General features: G+C 47.5%; 1 long non-coding RNA gene across 1 annotated transcript in view; it reads left to right on the top strand.

Annotated features, from left to right (window-relative positions):
* The first annotated feature begins 1,511 nt into the window (after nt 1-1,511).
* The window catches only part of LOC134479766 (uncharacterized), a 92,595-nt gene continuing 80,994 nt past the window's right edge, over nt 1,512-13,112 (top strand). Inside the window, exon 1 of the long non-coding RNA XR_015626163.1 lies at nt 1,512-1,858. This is a non-coding gene — a long non-coding RNA (uncharacterized LOC134479766). The remainder of the gene's footprint in view (nt 1,859-13,112) is intronic.

Below are 13,112 nucleotides of genomic sequence, written 5' to 3' on the forward strand. Positions count from 1 at the left end.
TGGAGCTAGCTGGGGCTGGCTGGAGCTGGTTGGAGCTAGCTGGGGCTGGAGCTAGAGCTAGAGCTGGCTGGAGCTGCCTAATGCTGGAGTTGGCCTGGGCCATTGCAGCAGAGGCTGGTTAAACACCTGAGAGATTTAGTAACTGCCAATGTCCACCCATTAGCTGGAAACAGGAGATGATGGGGCCCTGCCCTGTTAATCCCAAAGAAGCTTCATAATACATCTCTACTCTCTACAGAGAGAGTCTCTGTCTTGATATCCTCTACACACCAATGTAGTGTCTGAGAAGTTAGTGTCTTGTAGTTAGGTCTCCTGATCATGTTGGCCTTGGTCATATCATCTGCCTGTAGCAGCCCTTGGAGGGAGAACAGATGGGAGCAATCTTGTCATTGGTGAATAGTAGATGTGGGCTTGGGCCTTTAGCCAGGTCTTACCCAGTGGCTTGGTACTTAGGGATGTGATAACATGCCAAACAGAGGTCGTCACACCGACCATCCCTCCCATTTCCAGTGGTCTGTTTGGTGGCTCACACGACCTGGCTTTGAGTCCATTCTTCCACTCGGAGTCCTGGCTCAACTGGAGCTTGTCCGGGGTAGCCAGCCTTGTAGCAGTCTCAGCCCATCTCCTACCTCAGGCAGCTTGGCTATCTGTGTGCTTTTCATATAGGAGCTGTCTCTCCTTAGCTGCTAGAGCCATTGGGGATGTGACCTGCATCTGCTTTTGTTCTTTACAATGTCTCCAGCTTTGAAGCCCGGGCCAAGCACTTAGAGGCTTCTCGGCATGCTGATGGAGTCCAGAGTGACTGTGCCTGTCTGGAATCCATAGTGACCCTGTGACTGTCATGGCTGGTATGAGGCACTGGATACTGTGTCTATGTCGTGTCTGTCATCACGTGCGGTCAGCTCTCCCCCTGTGTGACGTCACTGTCATCTTGTGTGTGGTCACATCTTCCCCTATGACATCACATCACTTAACCATTGTCATGAGTGCCTTACTCTCATACGTCTTCTGTGTTGATACCCTATGTGTTCCCAGGGAGGGCTTTGGCTCGGGTCACTGCGCCTGGCATTTTCCCATCATGACTAGTTTATATTCTCACCCCGAGGTTTAGCAAAAAAAAAAAAATATTGAATCAATTGTTTTTAATTATGTCCATCTTGTATCGTTTAGGTTACAGGCACCGTTCAATACTGCTTTACAGCCCAGCAGCCATGGGAACATTGTTCAATATCCCGATATGGAATACCAGAGTTTTCTTTCTGTTTAACTCATAAACTAGTTTAAAAAGTGCCATATTTTTCTGCTTCGATTGCTGTCCTCCCCCCTTTACAGCTCTGCACATTGCACTGGCTGCAGAACAGGGCTTTGAAAAATGCTAATGACGGTGTTTAGTTTACTACCCAAGGGCTGTCTGAACAACAGTGGCCAGCCAGTGGGAGGGGTGACCCAGAGCCCCGGGCATGTGGGCAGGAAAGCAAGAGGGCCTTCTCCAGCCTCCTCTGGTCACTTGGGGAGCCTCTGTGAGCTCACTGCTGTTGGTCTCTTGTGGGAAAGAGCAGGCAAAGGGAGCTGGACATGAACACCCAACTCTCTTCTAAACAAGGTGTGGGCCAGCACGAACAGTGGGACAAGAAGGGACACAGGCCAGTTTAGACTTTTTTTTCCCTGGCTGGCTGATCCCATTTCTCACAATTTATAAAATGAGCCAAATCAGCTGAACTCGTAGGGTTTGGTGGGTGGGAAGAAGTGAACACCAATCAGTTTCCTACTTTGTGGGTATCTGCTTGGAGCCTCAGAGGACATCAGCAGACGATCAGAACCACCAGGTGCCGTGAAGACTCTGAGGTCCCACCTCAAGGTATTGCATGATTGTTCTGTTTTCTGTGGTACATAAATGCCTTTGACCCTGCACACAGCTTGTGGAGAAGAGAGGCAGATGCTGAGGGAGACAGTACAGGGGTTCTGAACCCTGCAGACCCTCTTGACAGGATGACCTGTCTACCTTCTGGATCTTTTACACCCCTCACAATAGGACCAGTGTATTGCCTACTTTGTCCCTTCTGTGCCTGGCTCTTAGTTCTATAGACACATACCCAAACCCCAGGGCTTGAGATTCAGCCACTGAAGATGTGGCTTGGACTGGAGGCACAGGGTCTCTGGGACAGAAGACCTGTCACTGGAAATGCTCTCTGCCAACAACCTTGACTACCTGCCTGGCCAACCAGACCCTCATTTCAGGGAAGAAAAATGCCTGGCTGTGTGTAAAAAGGCCCAGCAGACCCCCTACTGCAAGAGTCAGGCTGTTCAAAGAAAAAAGATGCTTCCTGAAGGCTCCAGGCGCGCTGACGAGCTAAAAACCCAGCACTGCAGATATATGCTTTTCAATAAGTACTGATATTGGGCACAGGACAGAGAAAATAATCCATTTCACCCTGCAGGAGCAGCCAGCAGGAGGGTAGCTCTTATTTATTTATTTCCTTTGGAAAGGAGGTTGTGTGGGGGGGGATTACGCATTCTCAACCTGCCTGATCCTCCCAGCCCTGCGAGCCCAAGGTGGTACTGAAGGGTGAGCGGACTCCCAGCTGCTTTCTGTTACGTACCAGCAATGGCAGGGGTGGTCTTAGGCTAGCTCATGGAACTGGAGAACTCCAAGGGATGGGGATCTGCATTCTAGATCTGTAGAGCATTCAGCTGATACTGGAGGGAGAGGTGAGCCTGCCATGAAGGCCATTGTGTCCGAGTCCTGTGGGGTCCTCTGTGTGGGCGTCTGGAGGTCTCAGAGCTCCTCAAACATTGAAATCCCTTGAGCAGCTACAGAAGTAGGGCACGGGATAGTATGGACGGAGATGGCTGGAGTCTTAGAAGAGTCGGAGCCTGTCTCCATGTCTGTGCCCAGGCCTTTCAATAAAAACTCGAGCAGAAACAAGCCTCCTTCTCTGCCCCATTGGTGCTGTTTAACAGCAATGCCCAAAGCAGGGGCCACCTCCTCTGGCCAGGATTCACCACAGCAAGTTCTCAAAGATGTTCCTATGACAAATTCTGTTACAAAGTGGGATTTCCCCTCTGCTGAAGAAAGTGGGTCAAGATGCAGGAAGGTCACCCAGTCTACCTGAGGTGACTTCTGGCCAGGATTCATCCTGACCCCAGGCTGATGAATATTTCAAAGCAGACCAGTCTCAAGGTTTTTTGTTTTGTTTTGTTTCATTTTGTTTTTTAAACCACAGGACCTTCTTAAGGCTGTCCCTTAGCTGCCAGCTAAGGTGTCATGGCTTCATGCTTCCTGTTCCCTGACTATGTGATGAGTGTTATAGAACTTTCTCTCTCTCCTGTATCTCTTACACTGGTCCCCACCTCTGCTTCTAACTGTTCTTGCTCTTTCAGATTCTCTAACTTGTCTCTTCCTTGGAGAAGCTTTGCCTAAACCTCTCCCTCCACACCTTCATACTTTAACCTGAATTAACCTACCCTACTCCACCTCTCGAGCATCCATTGCGCTTCTCTGGTCCTCTGGGGCAGGATATGTTCTGGCCCAGTGTGTGCTGGTTACCTTTTCCATGGTTGTGATTCAATATCTGAAGGGAACAATGTGAAGAAGTACAGCGTTATTGTTTTATTTGTTGCTCATGCTTTTAGACATTTTAGTTGGTAGCAGTTCCATTTTTTTTTCTATGTTGGGGTAGGATGGAAGCCTGGGAAAAAGTGAAAAGCAGCTTGTTACAAATTGTTCAGGAAGAAAACAGGAGGTAGGAAAGTGGACCTAGGAAAAAGATACTGTTTGCAGATCTCCGCTCACCACTCACCCACTTCTTCCAGCTTGGCTCCATTTCCCCTTTTTAGCACTTCCCAAAATAATACCACCAGCCGAGACCAAGCCTTTAACCCAGGAGCCTGTGGGGGATCATTTCATAGTCCAACTGTAATTTTCTGCTCCCGGTCCCCAAGCCATCATGACCATCTCATGTTATAGAATGCTTCCAGTCCACTTCCCTTCCCCCAAGTCTTACCAGCTCCCATGTTATTCCAAAGCTCAAGTCCAAAGTCCCAGTTTAGATGCAAGACAAACAAACTCTTATCCTGTGCCTAATTTTTCTGTAAAAGAAAAATTAATGATACATTTCTAAGACACGGTGAGGCAAGCAAACATCCCCATTCTTAAAGGGAGGATTCAGAGACTTGAAAAGAAAGATTGAAACAAAGTAACAGAATGGATCTGAAATTCTGTAGCTCCATGTCCAAGCATTGTAGCTCATCGTAACTTGATGTGAGCTTCAGTGGGTGACCCACCCCCACCACCTTGCAGACTGTAATTCATACTGCTCTCTCCTGGACTGACTCTGCTCATTGCCAGAGCTCTCCCTACCAGATGTTCCTAGAGTCCCCAACATCTTGGGTTTTCCACTGTGACCCATGCTTCACCGTCACAGTTTCACCACTATCCCCTACCCTGACCTTAGGTACATGATCCTGTCACATGTTGTCTGCCTCTTTGACATCTGGGTGGGAGCCTCTATGATCCCATAACTCGTACATTCTCTATGCCTGCCAAACTATCATCACATGGAAATCTTCAAGGTCTGCCACCAGTGTGGACAGTTGTCAGGTCCTTTGGGCTAAGCCTGCCTTAAGTACAGTACAAGGAATCCTGAGAAGCATACTGTTTGTATCAGTAGGGTGCCCTGGCACTCTCTTCTTAAGGGGAAGTCTATATACCATTATACACATGTACATGAACACCCACATATGCATGCGCATGTATGTATAAGTCTGTATGTCCTGAGATGTCCTCAGGACATCTTTCTTATAGTCCTGGTTGCAAGTAATTGGATTTATGCATTCATTTGTCTGTATGTGCATGCATGTTCACACATATATTGGTGTATCATACCCATATGGAGGTCAGGGGTTGACCTTTGTGTTATTACTAAGGAGACAATTATAAATTACTTTTTATGTATATAGGTATTTTGCCTGCGTGTGTGTCTGTGTATCGTGTGAATGCCTGGAGCCCAGGGAGGAAGTCAGATATCCTGAAACTGGAGATAGTTTTCTGCTGCCATGTGGGTGCTAGAAATTGAACTCAGGTCGCCTGGAAGAGCAAACAACAAGAGCTTTTGACTGCTGGACTGACCCATCCCCTTAGCTCCCGGTCCCATTTCAAAACCGTCTATTTGTTTTTTGCTCCTGATTTCTCACTGTCAACCTGGCTAAAAGAATCCAGTAACATTCATGTCACAGCCTGGACTTCCTTGAGATTACCTTCATCACATTTGAACTCCATCTCCTCCACAGTCTCATCAGGCATAGTTAAAAGTATAGACAAGTTCTTGACACTCTGCGATATACTAAGCCTCTATCCTAGTTCCCAACTGTTTTTTTTTTTCTTTTGGAATTCCAGGAACACAGTCTTTCCTACTCATATTGTTATTGGCAGTCTGTTCTTCTGTACTCACACCACAGTTCCTCACTGAACTCTGCTTACAAAATTTTAGGCTTTCTCTAGCCTATATTCCTTAGCCTGATCTTAGGGATCTGACTTTGTCAAAAGTTGTTGGCCATTTCCTGCAAATCATTTCCAATGACATCCTCATCATATTGTCAGACAACAACCCCACTTCTGGTACTATTCTCTCTCTCTCTCTCTCTCTCTCTCTCTCTCTCTCTCTCTCTCTCTCTCTCTCCTCCTCTCTCTCCCTCTCTCTCTTTCTGTGTGTGTTTGCTTGCCTTTTTGTCGCTACAACCAAATCAGAACATTTCCTGACTGGGATGCCAGAGAACAAAAGTTCTGTTCTTTGTCTGCATCCAGAGCCCTTGACGTTGCTCCTCTGTGCCTTGGTTTCTCTATCTCCCACTGTAAAAGGCAATAAAATCTAATACACAAAACACTGTCAAAGCACTGTAACTCATAATGGTGCATTAAAAGTCCATTTCTGAATTTCTTTTTTCAGGTTCTGTTTTTCTTTTTCAGGTTTCTGAAAAGGAAAAAAACACCTGAAAGGAACAACGTGAAGGAAGAAGGCTTTATTCTAGCTCACTTTTCAGAGATGTCAATCCATTTTTGGCCAACTCTGTTGTGTCTAAGCTATGGTAAATCAGAACAACATGGCAGATGGGTATGGTGGTCAGAAGGCACTGGGTTCAGCCATTGGGTACTGAAAAGCCAATGTATCCAAAGTCCAATGATGGAACCTGTTTACCATTCAAGCTTATGACAGACCTTGGTGACTTCCATGTGGTGCTGGCATGGAGATACAGGAGTTATGGGGTCATGGGAGCTTCTGCTCAGATGCTAAAAGAAAGCTTAGGAGGCCAGACAGCATGTGACAGGGTCAGATCCCTAGAAACAGCACCCAAGAGTGTTGTGTGTGAAACCTTGGTGGGTGAATCCTTCAGGTATGCTGCCAGTTACTCATTCCTCCAGGAAGGCCCCACCTCTTAGAATTTCCTGTTCCTCCCAAAATAGCACACAATTCAGTGGGGTGTGTGTGTGTGTGTGTGTGTGTGTGTGTGTGTGTGTGTGTGACTTCATGTTCAAAACAGAGCATCTATCCCACACTCCCCTGCCAACCCTCAGGACTGATAAAATATCCAAGGACCTTCAATGCACCACTATGAGTTACTGTGTCAGTGCCTTGTGTATTAGATTTTATTGCCTCTTATGGTCGGAGATAGAGAAACCAAGGCTCAGAGGAGCAATGGCAGAGGCTCTGGATGCAGACAAAGAGCAGAAACATTTGTTCGCTGATATCCTAGTCAGGAAACATTCTGAGGAAGCAGCTGAGGTGGTAGATGGGGTGAGGAAGGGTGAGCAGATGAGCTGCCTTGGTCCCTGCACAGGTCATTGGTCTCATCCCCCTTCTCCCACCCAAAGCCCCTGTGCTGTGTGTGCAGGGACTTCTCAGCACCCCCTTGTTCATCTTGGCTCTTCCACCCCCCCCACCTTGTAAAATTTGTCATTTGCTATTAAATGTTGTTTATAGTGTTTTTGCAAGGATAAAAATTTTTTATTTTTATGCAGTAAAGTAGGAAAAAAAATCTATCAATCTTCTCTTTATGGTTGCTCTTGGATGGTATGTGTGGGAGGGGATAGCCTGCTGAGGTTGGAAAGTCCTTTTTCACTCCCTTCCCCCACAGTAGGGTCTGCCCACCTCTGCCCCACCTTCACATATCATTGACCAGTGAGGTGAGGAAGTGGTCCAGGAATGGGGTGCTATGCAGGCACACTGTGGCCCTCAAAATTAAGTTGCTGCCCACCTGTACAACGAACCAAATTCTGGGGCAAAGGGCCTTCTCTGCTCCCTCCTCTTCCTTCTCTCCCTCCTCTTCCTCCCCTTCTTCCCCCCCTCTCTCTCCTTACCCTTTTACCCCCTTCTCCCCATATGTGATTCATGTATGTGAGCAGGCAGATGCATGCAGAGGCCCAACATTGATGTTAGGTGTATTCCTCATCTTTCTTTGCCTTACTCTTTGAGATAGGATCTCTTACTGAACCCAGAGCTCACCATCTTGGCTAGACTGTCTGGCTGTCAAGCACTTAAGACCCGCTTGCCTCTTTGTCCCCAGAGCTGGAACTGCAGGCAAGTCCTGCCACACCTAGTTCTTTCATGGAGTGCTGGGGATCTGAACGCAGGTCCTCATGCTTTCTCAGTAAGATCCTTACCCAGGGAGCCAACCCTTCACCCTCACCTTTTGTTCTTGTTTAAGTTCTGAATGGTTCTCATTCCCACTAAGTGGTGTGCCCTCTGGAAATAGAGTCAATCAACAAAAATCCATAGGTCCTAGCCACAGGCGTGAGTGGGCAGACTCTTCTGTTAGTCTATGGCTTCACCCTGGAAGAGAACAAATGCAGGGCCCTGGGCAGAGTGAGCCTGTTTCTTTAGGAACCTACTTCGTAGGGGCGACTCTCTCTCCTAGACCCTCTGCATTCTCTGTCAGCCCATCTCAGGATGAAGCCCAGCTAGGTCCTCTCACTTCCTTCTGCTTCTCCCCAGCATCTGTCTCCTTGACGTCTGTGTGGGTTTTGCAATCAGCACCTCACGCTTTTATGATCTGTGCGTGTGTTCGGCAATCATAGCGCTGCTTTGAGTGTTTAAAGTCTACCGAGATGGCATCATATTTTACTGGCTTTTTAATTTTTTTACTGGTATTCTGAGGTCTAGAAATCATCGTAACTGCTTCATATTTCAACCGCTAACTGCACGAAATGTACCCGCTCCTTTGTTGAGTGACATTTGGGGATTCTGAGATGTTCTGATGTCAGGGTAGCGTGGCAGGGTAGTTTTCTGGGATGCCTCTGGTGCAGACCAGGAGGGCTGCTCTGGGGGCGCCTGCTAGAAGGGGAGCATCACACCTGCAGGGGTCCTCTGAAGACACTGCCAAGTGTGCTCTGCCATTTATACCCCATTGGTGGACTGTGTCCCTGCAGTTATACCCCTCATGGACCTTCAGTGGGAAACCACTGTGGTCTCCTACCCATTACCCTGGTCCCTAGGAAGTGAAACCTCATTTATAATCTCACAGGCCATTGATGGCTCACCCACAGAGCTACCCCCATTGTGTTTATTCTGTATTTTACCATCAGATATTATGCCATTTCCCATTGATTTGTAAGAAATCTTTGCAAATTATGGCTATCAATATTGGATCCATGACATTTGTTTCACGTTTGTTTTTTTTTTTGTTTTTTTTTTTTGTTTTTTAAGATTTACTTATTTATTTTATGTATGAGTGGTCTATCTGCATGTACACCTCCATGCCAGAAGAGGGCACCAGATCCCATTACAAATGGTTGTGAGCCACCATGTAGTTGCTGGGAATTGATCTCAGGACCTCTGGAAGAGCAGTCAGTGCTCTTAACTGCTGAACTATCTCTCCTGCCCTGGTTTGAAGTTCTTTTTAACTTTTATATTTATTCTTAGTCTACATGTGTGAATGTTTGGCTAACACACATGTCAATGCACCGTGGGCGTGCCTGGTGCCTGAGGAAGGAGAAGAAGACATTCTATTCTCTGAAACTAGAGTGACAGATAGCTCTACCATTGGTAGCTACCACATGGGTGCTGGCAATTGAACCCAGGCCCCCTCTCAATCCCCTCAATTGTTTTAAAGATTTATTTTATTTCTCAATGATGTATATGTATGAGTGCCTGTGTGTGGGTGTGCACATGTGAATGCATGTGCTTTAAGAGGCAGATAAAGAGGCAGCAATGAGCTGCCAGACATGGATGCTGGGAGGCGAACTTAGGTTTCCTGTAAGAGCAGCAACCACTCTTAACCACTGAGCCATCTTTCCACACTTTTAACTTTCAAGCTCTTGGCTGGTATATTTCTCTGTGAAGCACTCACAGCACAACCTTTCCACCAGACAGATACTTTTCTCATGATATGTACTCATGGTGAGCTGAATGGTGGGCACATTCTTACCAGGAGAACAAAGTGACGGCCACCTGCAACAGCGGACCTCTTTCCTAATTTGTTTCCATGCTACAATTTAGACAGCAGCTCTCGCCAGGTGGGTCAGACGCCTTGACCACAGATGAATCCCAGCCAGATTCTAAGACCTGCGTGAGTGAGCTGCTGGCAGCTTGCTCTAACTACTGCTGTGCCGATTGTCTGCATAAACTGGACATTGCAGTTTGTGCGTGCTCTTTCTGCAGAATTTTGCCCATTGGCAGACACTTGCTTTTGATGGGATCGGTGCTTAATTTTTAAGATGAGGTGATCACACCAGAAGGCTCTAACGTCTGCTCAGACGCCTGCTCCTTCCTGAATCTAGCAGAATCTTTCAGATCATTGCCAAAGCCTCTTGTTTTTCTGTTTCCTATGGCCGTTACTTGCTTTTAGTTTTATACATGCATATCATAAATTTTGGCAAATCCCTATCCCCCTCTACTTTCCCTAGGATCCCCACTACAGTAGTTTGAAAGAGAAACGTCCCCCCTGCTCTCAGGCCTTTTAACACTGTGGCCCCCATCGGCGATGCTGGGGGAAGATTAGGAAGCACGGCCTTGCTGCAGGAAGTTCATCACTAGGGCTGGGCTTTGAGAGCACATAGCATCATCCTGCTTCCTGTTCGCCCTCCTCGCTTCAGGCCTGGAGTTGAGATGTGAGCTGTCAGCGCCTTGCTCCAGTTCCCACGTCTGCTGCTTGCTGCCAAATGTCCTTGTCGTGATGGACTCTCTCTCTCTAGAAGTGTAGCCCAAATGTACTTTTCCTTTTATAGGTTGCCTTGATCACGATGTTTTATCACAGCAATAGAAAAGTAACCGATCTCCCCCTCAACTTCGTGTCTTCTTCCTCCTACTCCTCTTCCTGTGCCTTGTCTTCCTCCTCCTCTCCTCCTCCCCCTCCTCCTCCCCCTCCTCCTCCCCCTCCTCCTCTCTCTCCTCCTCCTCCTCATCGTCATCATCATCATGGTCTCTAAGTTCAGTTAGTGACAACTGTATATAATTATGTATATGGGATAATCCAATGGGACAAGGACCAATGGCCAAAGAGAAGAGACTCAGTCAGCAAACATCAACTGACAGAGGCTCCTGTGCTGGGGTGGGACTTCAGGAGTCCCTACCCAGTTCAATCTGGCTTCATCTTGAATGGGTCCCAGTTCAGGCAGCTGCTATGTTATTCCTTTGAAATGGGAAAGGCCGTTGTTTATGGAAGAAACCCCATTTTGATTTGCTTGGCTCCCATTTCTTTGTTCCTTCAGCTCCTCACCTCACCTCCGGCCCTGACTGTAGTTTACTTTGCACGTTCTCCTGTAGACCTATCCTGAGCCCTCTATACCTGCCATGCTCCTGCCAGGATGATAATGGACTGAACCTCTGAACCTGTGAGCCAGCTCCAATCAAATGTTGTCCTTTATAAGAGTGGCCTTGGTCATGGGGGTCTCTTCACGGCAATGAAACCCTAAGACAAGTCCTAATAAAAAAATTCTAACCTATTGCATTAGTCTACCACGGTGGGAAGGCATGGTGGCGGGATTGTGAGGCATTGCATCTGCAGTTGGGAAGAGAGAGATGAGGGCTGTGCTCAGGCTCAGTTTTCTCTCTCTTTGTAATTCTCCCCAGGAGTCAGCCTGTGGACATTATGACCCACACTCACAGTGTGTCTTCTTTTCCTAGTCAACCCTGGAAACACCCTCCTAGACACAGCCAGAGCTGTTCTGGGATCTTCTTAACCCATTTAACCTGACCGTGGTGATATGCTGTCACACACACCATTACCTTGAGACACGGGCATGTTGCTTGCCGGCAGTGTGACCCTGGCACCAGGTGAGGCTTGGAGAGTACTAGAATGCTACTGGCTCAGCGTGGCATCCTGTCCACAGCATGCTTCCTGGTCGTACTCAGGCTTAGCAAACCCTGGTGATTGACGACAAGGGCACAGAGTGCAGGAGTAGATGGGTCTTGCCTATGGCCATGCTGGAGTACTGCAAAGCGCTTTAAAAAAGTGTTCTCATTTTCTTTTCAATACGGTAAAACATACATAACAAAACGTAACCACTTCATCCACCTTTAAGGGCATCATTATGGGTCCTAAGCATATTCATGGGGTTCTGTAGCTCTCACTACCACCCGTATTCAGAGCCTTTATGCCCTGCAAAACTGAAACTGCACCTTATTAAACAACTATTTCCTTCTCTTCCTTGTGCCCCTTGGCAATACCTAGCTACTTGTATGGCTACAGATTTGTGTATTCTAGAGACCTCATACAGGTCACTCATTCAGCGCTTGTCCCTGGCTTATTTTGTTCAGTATAGTTCCAAAGCTTATCCATCTAAAGGGCAGTGTGTGTCAGATTGCATTCCTTTTTCTTAAATAGCCATCAATGTTCCAATCAGTTTTCCTTTGTATTGATCTGTGGGTGAGTGTGTGTGTTGCTTCCTCTTGCTTATGTGATTGGGTTGCCTGGAAGTTCCTGTGCCACAGATCGCAGAGTTTTCAAAAAGGGTGTCAGCTCTTGCTTCCACTAAACAGTGGAGATCTCTGATTCCTGGGGACTTGGCTGATGTGTTTCAGGGTGATGGAGAGCAAGCTGGAATGACTGCTGGAGATCCACAAAGACCTCCGCTGCCTGGGCTCAGGGACTCAGTCTAGTGTGTGCACAATGGCTTCCCTGGTTCTAGAACCGTCCCTTGAAAATGGTAGTTATTCCTTGAAGATCTGTAGACATCTCTCTTGCTCTGAAAACTTCTCCTGTTCTTGCTGTGCCTTGGATGTGTGTTTGTTGCTGGAGATCTTTGACTACTACTCCCTTGATGGAGCTCTGTAGCAAAGACAATGACCATCATTTGTGAACCCTAGTGTGAGTCCAGGGACTCTCCAGAGGCACCATGCCCAGGTTCTCCGGTAGACACTGCTTTCCTGCAGTATGGCTGTGCACATGGGCTAGAGGTCACACCTTTGTACTTCGCTGAGGATAAACACCTGAGTACAGAGTTCTGCTTGTGGATGGATGCCAGATGTTCCTCCCTTAGACAACTGCTTATTAAACTAAGCTTGGGAAAGGTGATAGGCTTGGGTCAGACTTTGTATTCACCCCCCTTGGAGAGGCTAAAGAGGCCTGGTGGTTTCCATGGCAACCAACAACAGCCATCACGGGTCTTAAATGCCAGGATGAGTAGAAACCGGGGCACACCAGGGCATCACTGGCCCACTGCCATTTGCCTCAGGTGGGAGCAATTGCTTTTTCTTCATGGCCTCCCTGTTCCACTTCCCTGTTCATCAGTCAAAACAAGGTAATTCCAGCCAGACCACTGACTCTCACACAGGAGGGGTGGCTCCCCTCAGGCTTGCTGGTTTGATTACCATGTTTGTTCAGTCTCAGAATGGAGGGAGGACTTTCACATGGCAGAAGGCCCTTGCTTTCCTGTAGGCCAGGAAGGTGGGAGAGAGTTGAAGCCAAAGAAAAGCTGCCAGAAAGTCTGAGGAGCCTTTCAACCTCTGCCTCCTGCTGCTTCCTTCCTCCAGTAGGCCTTCCCTCCCTGGAATCCTACCCTTTCTGTGATCTCTCTTGCACTCCTACTTCTGACTCCTATCCCCTGACACTGGCTTTCTCCCTGTGATCCCCTTCTCCATCTCTCCTTCTGACCCCTCCCTTCCTCCCTCTGACTTCAT

This window comes from Rattus norvegicus, chromosome 7 (genome assembly GCF_021556685.1).
Source record: "Rattus norvegicus strain SHRSP/BbbUtx chromosome 7, alternate assembly SHRSP_T2T, whole genome shotgun sequence".
Classification (NCBI taxonomy): Eukaryota; Metazoa; Chordata; class Mammalia; order Rodentia; family Muridae; genus Rattus; species Rattus norvegicus.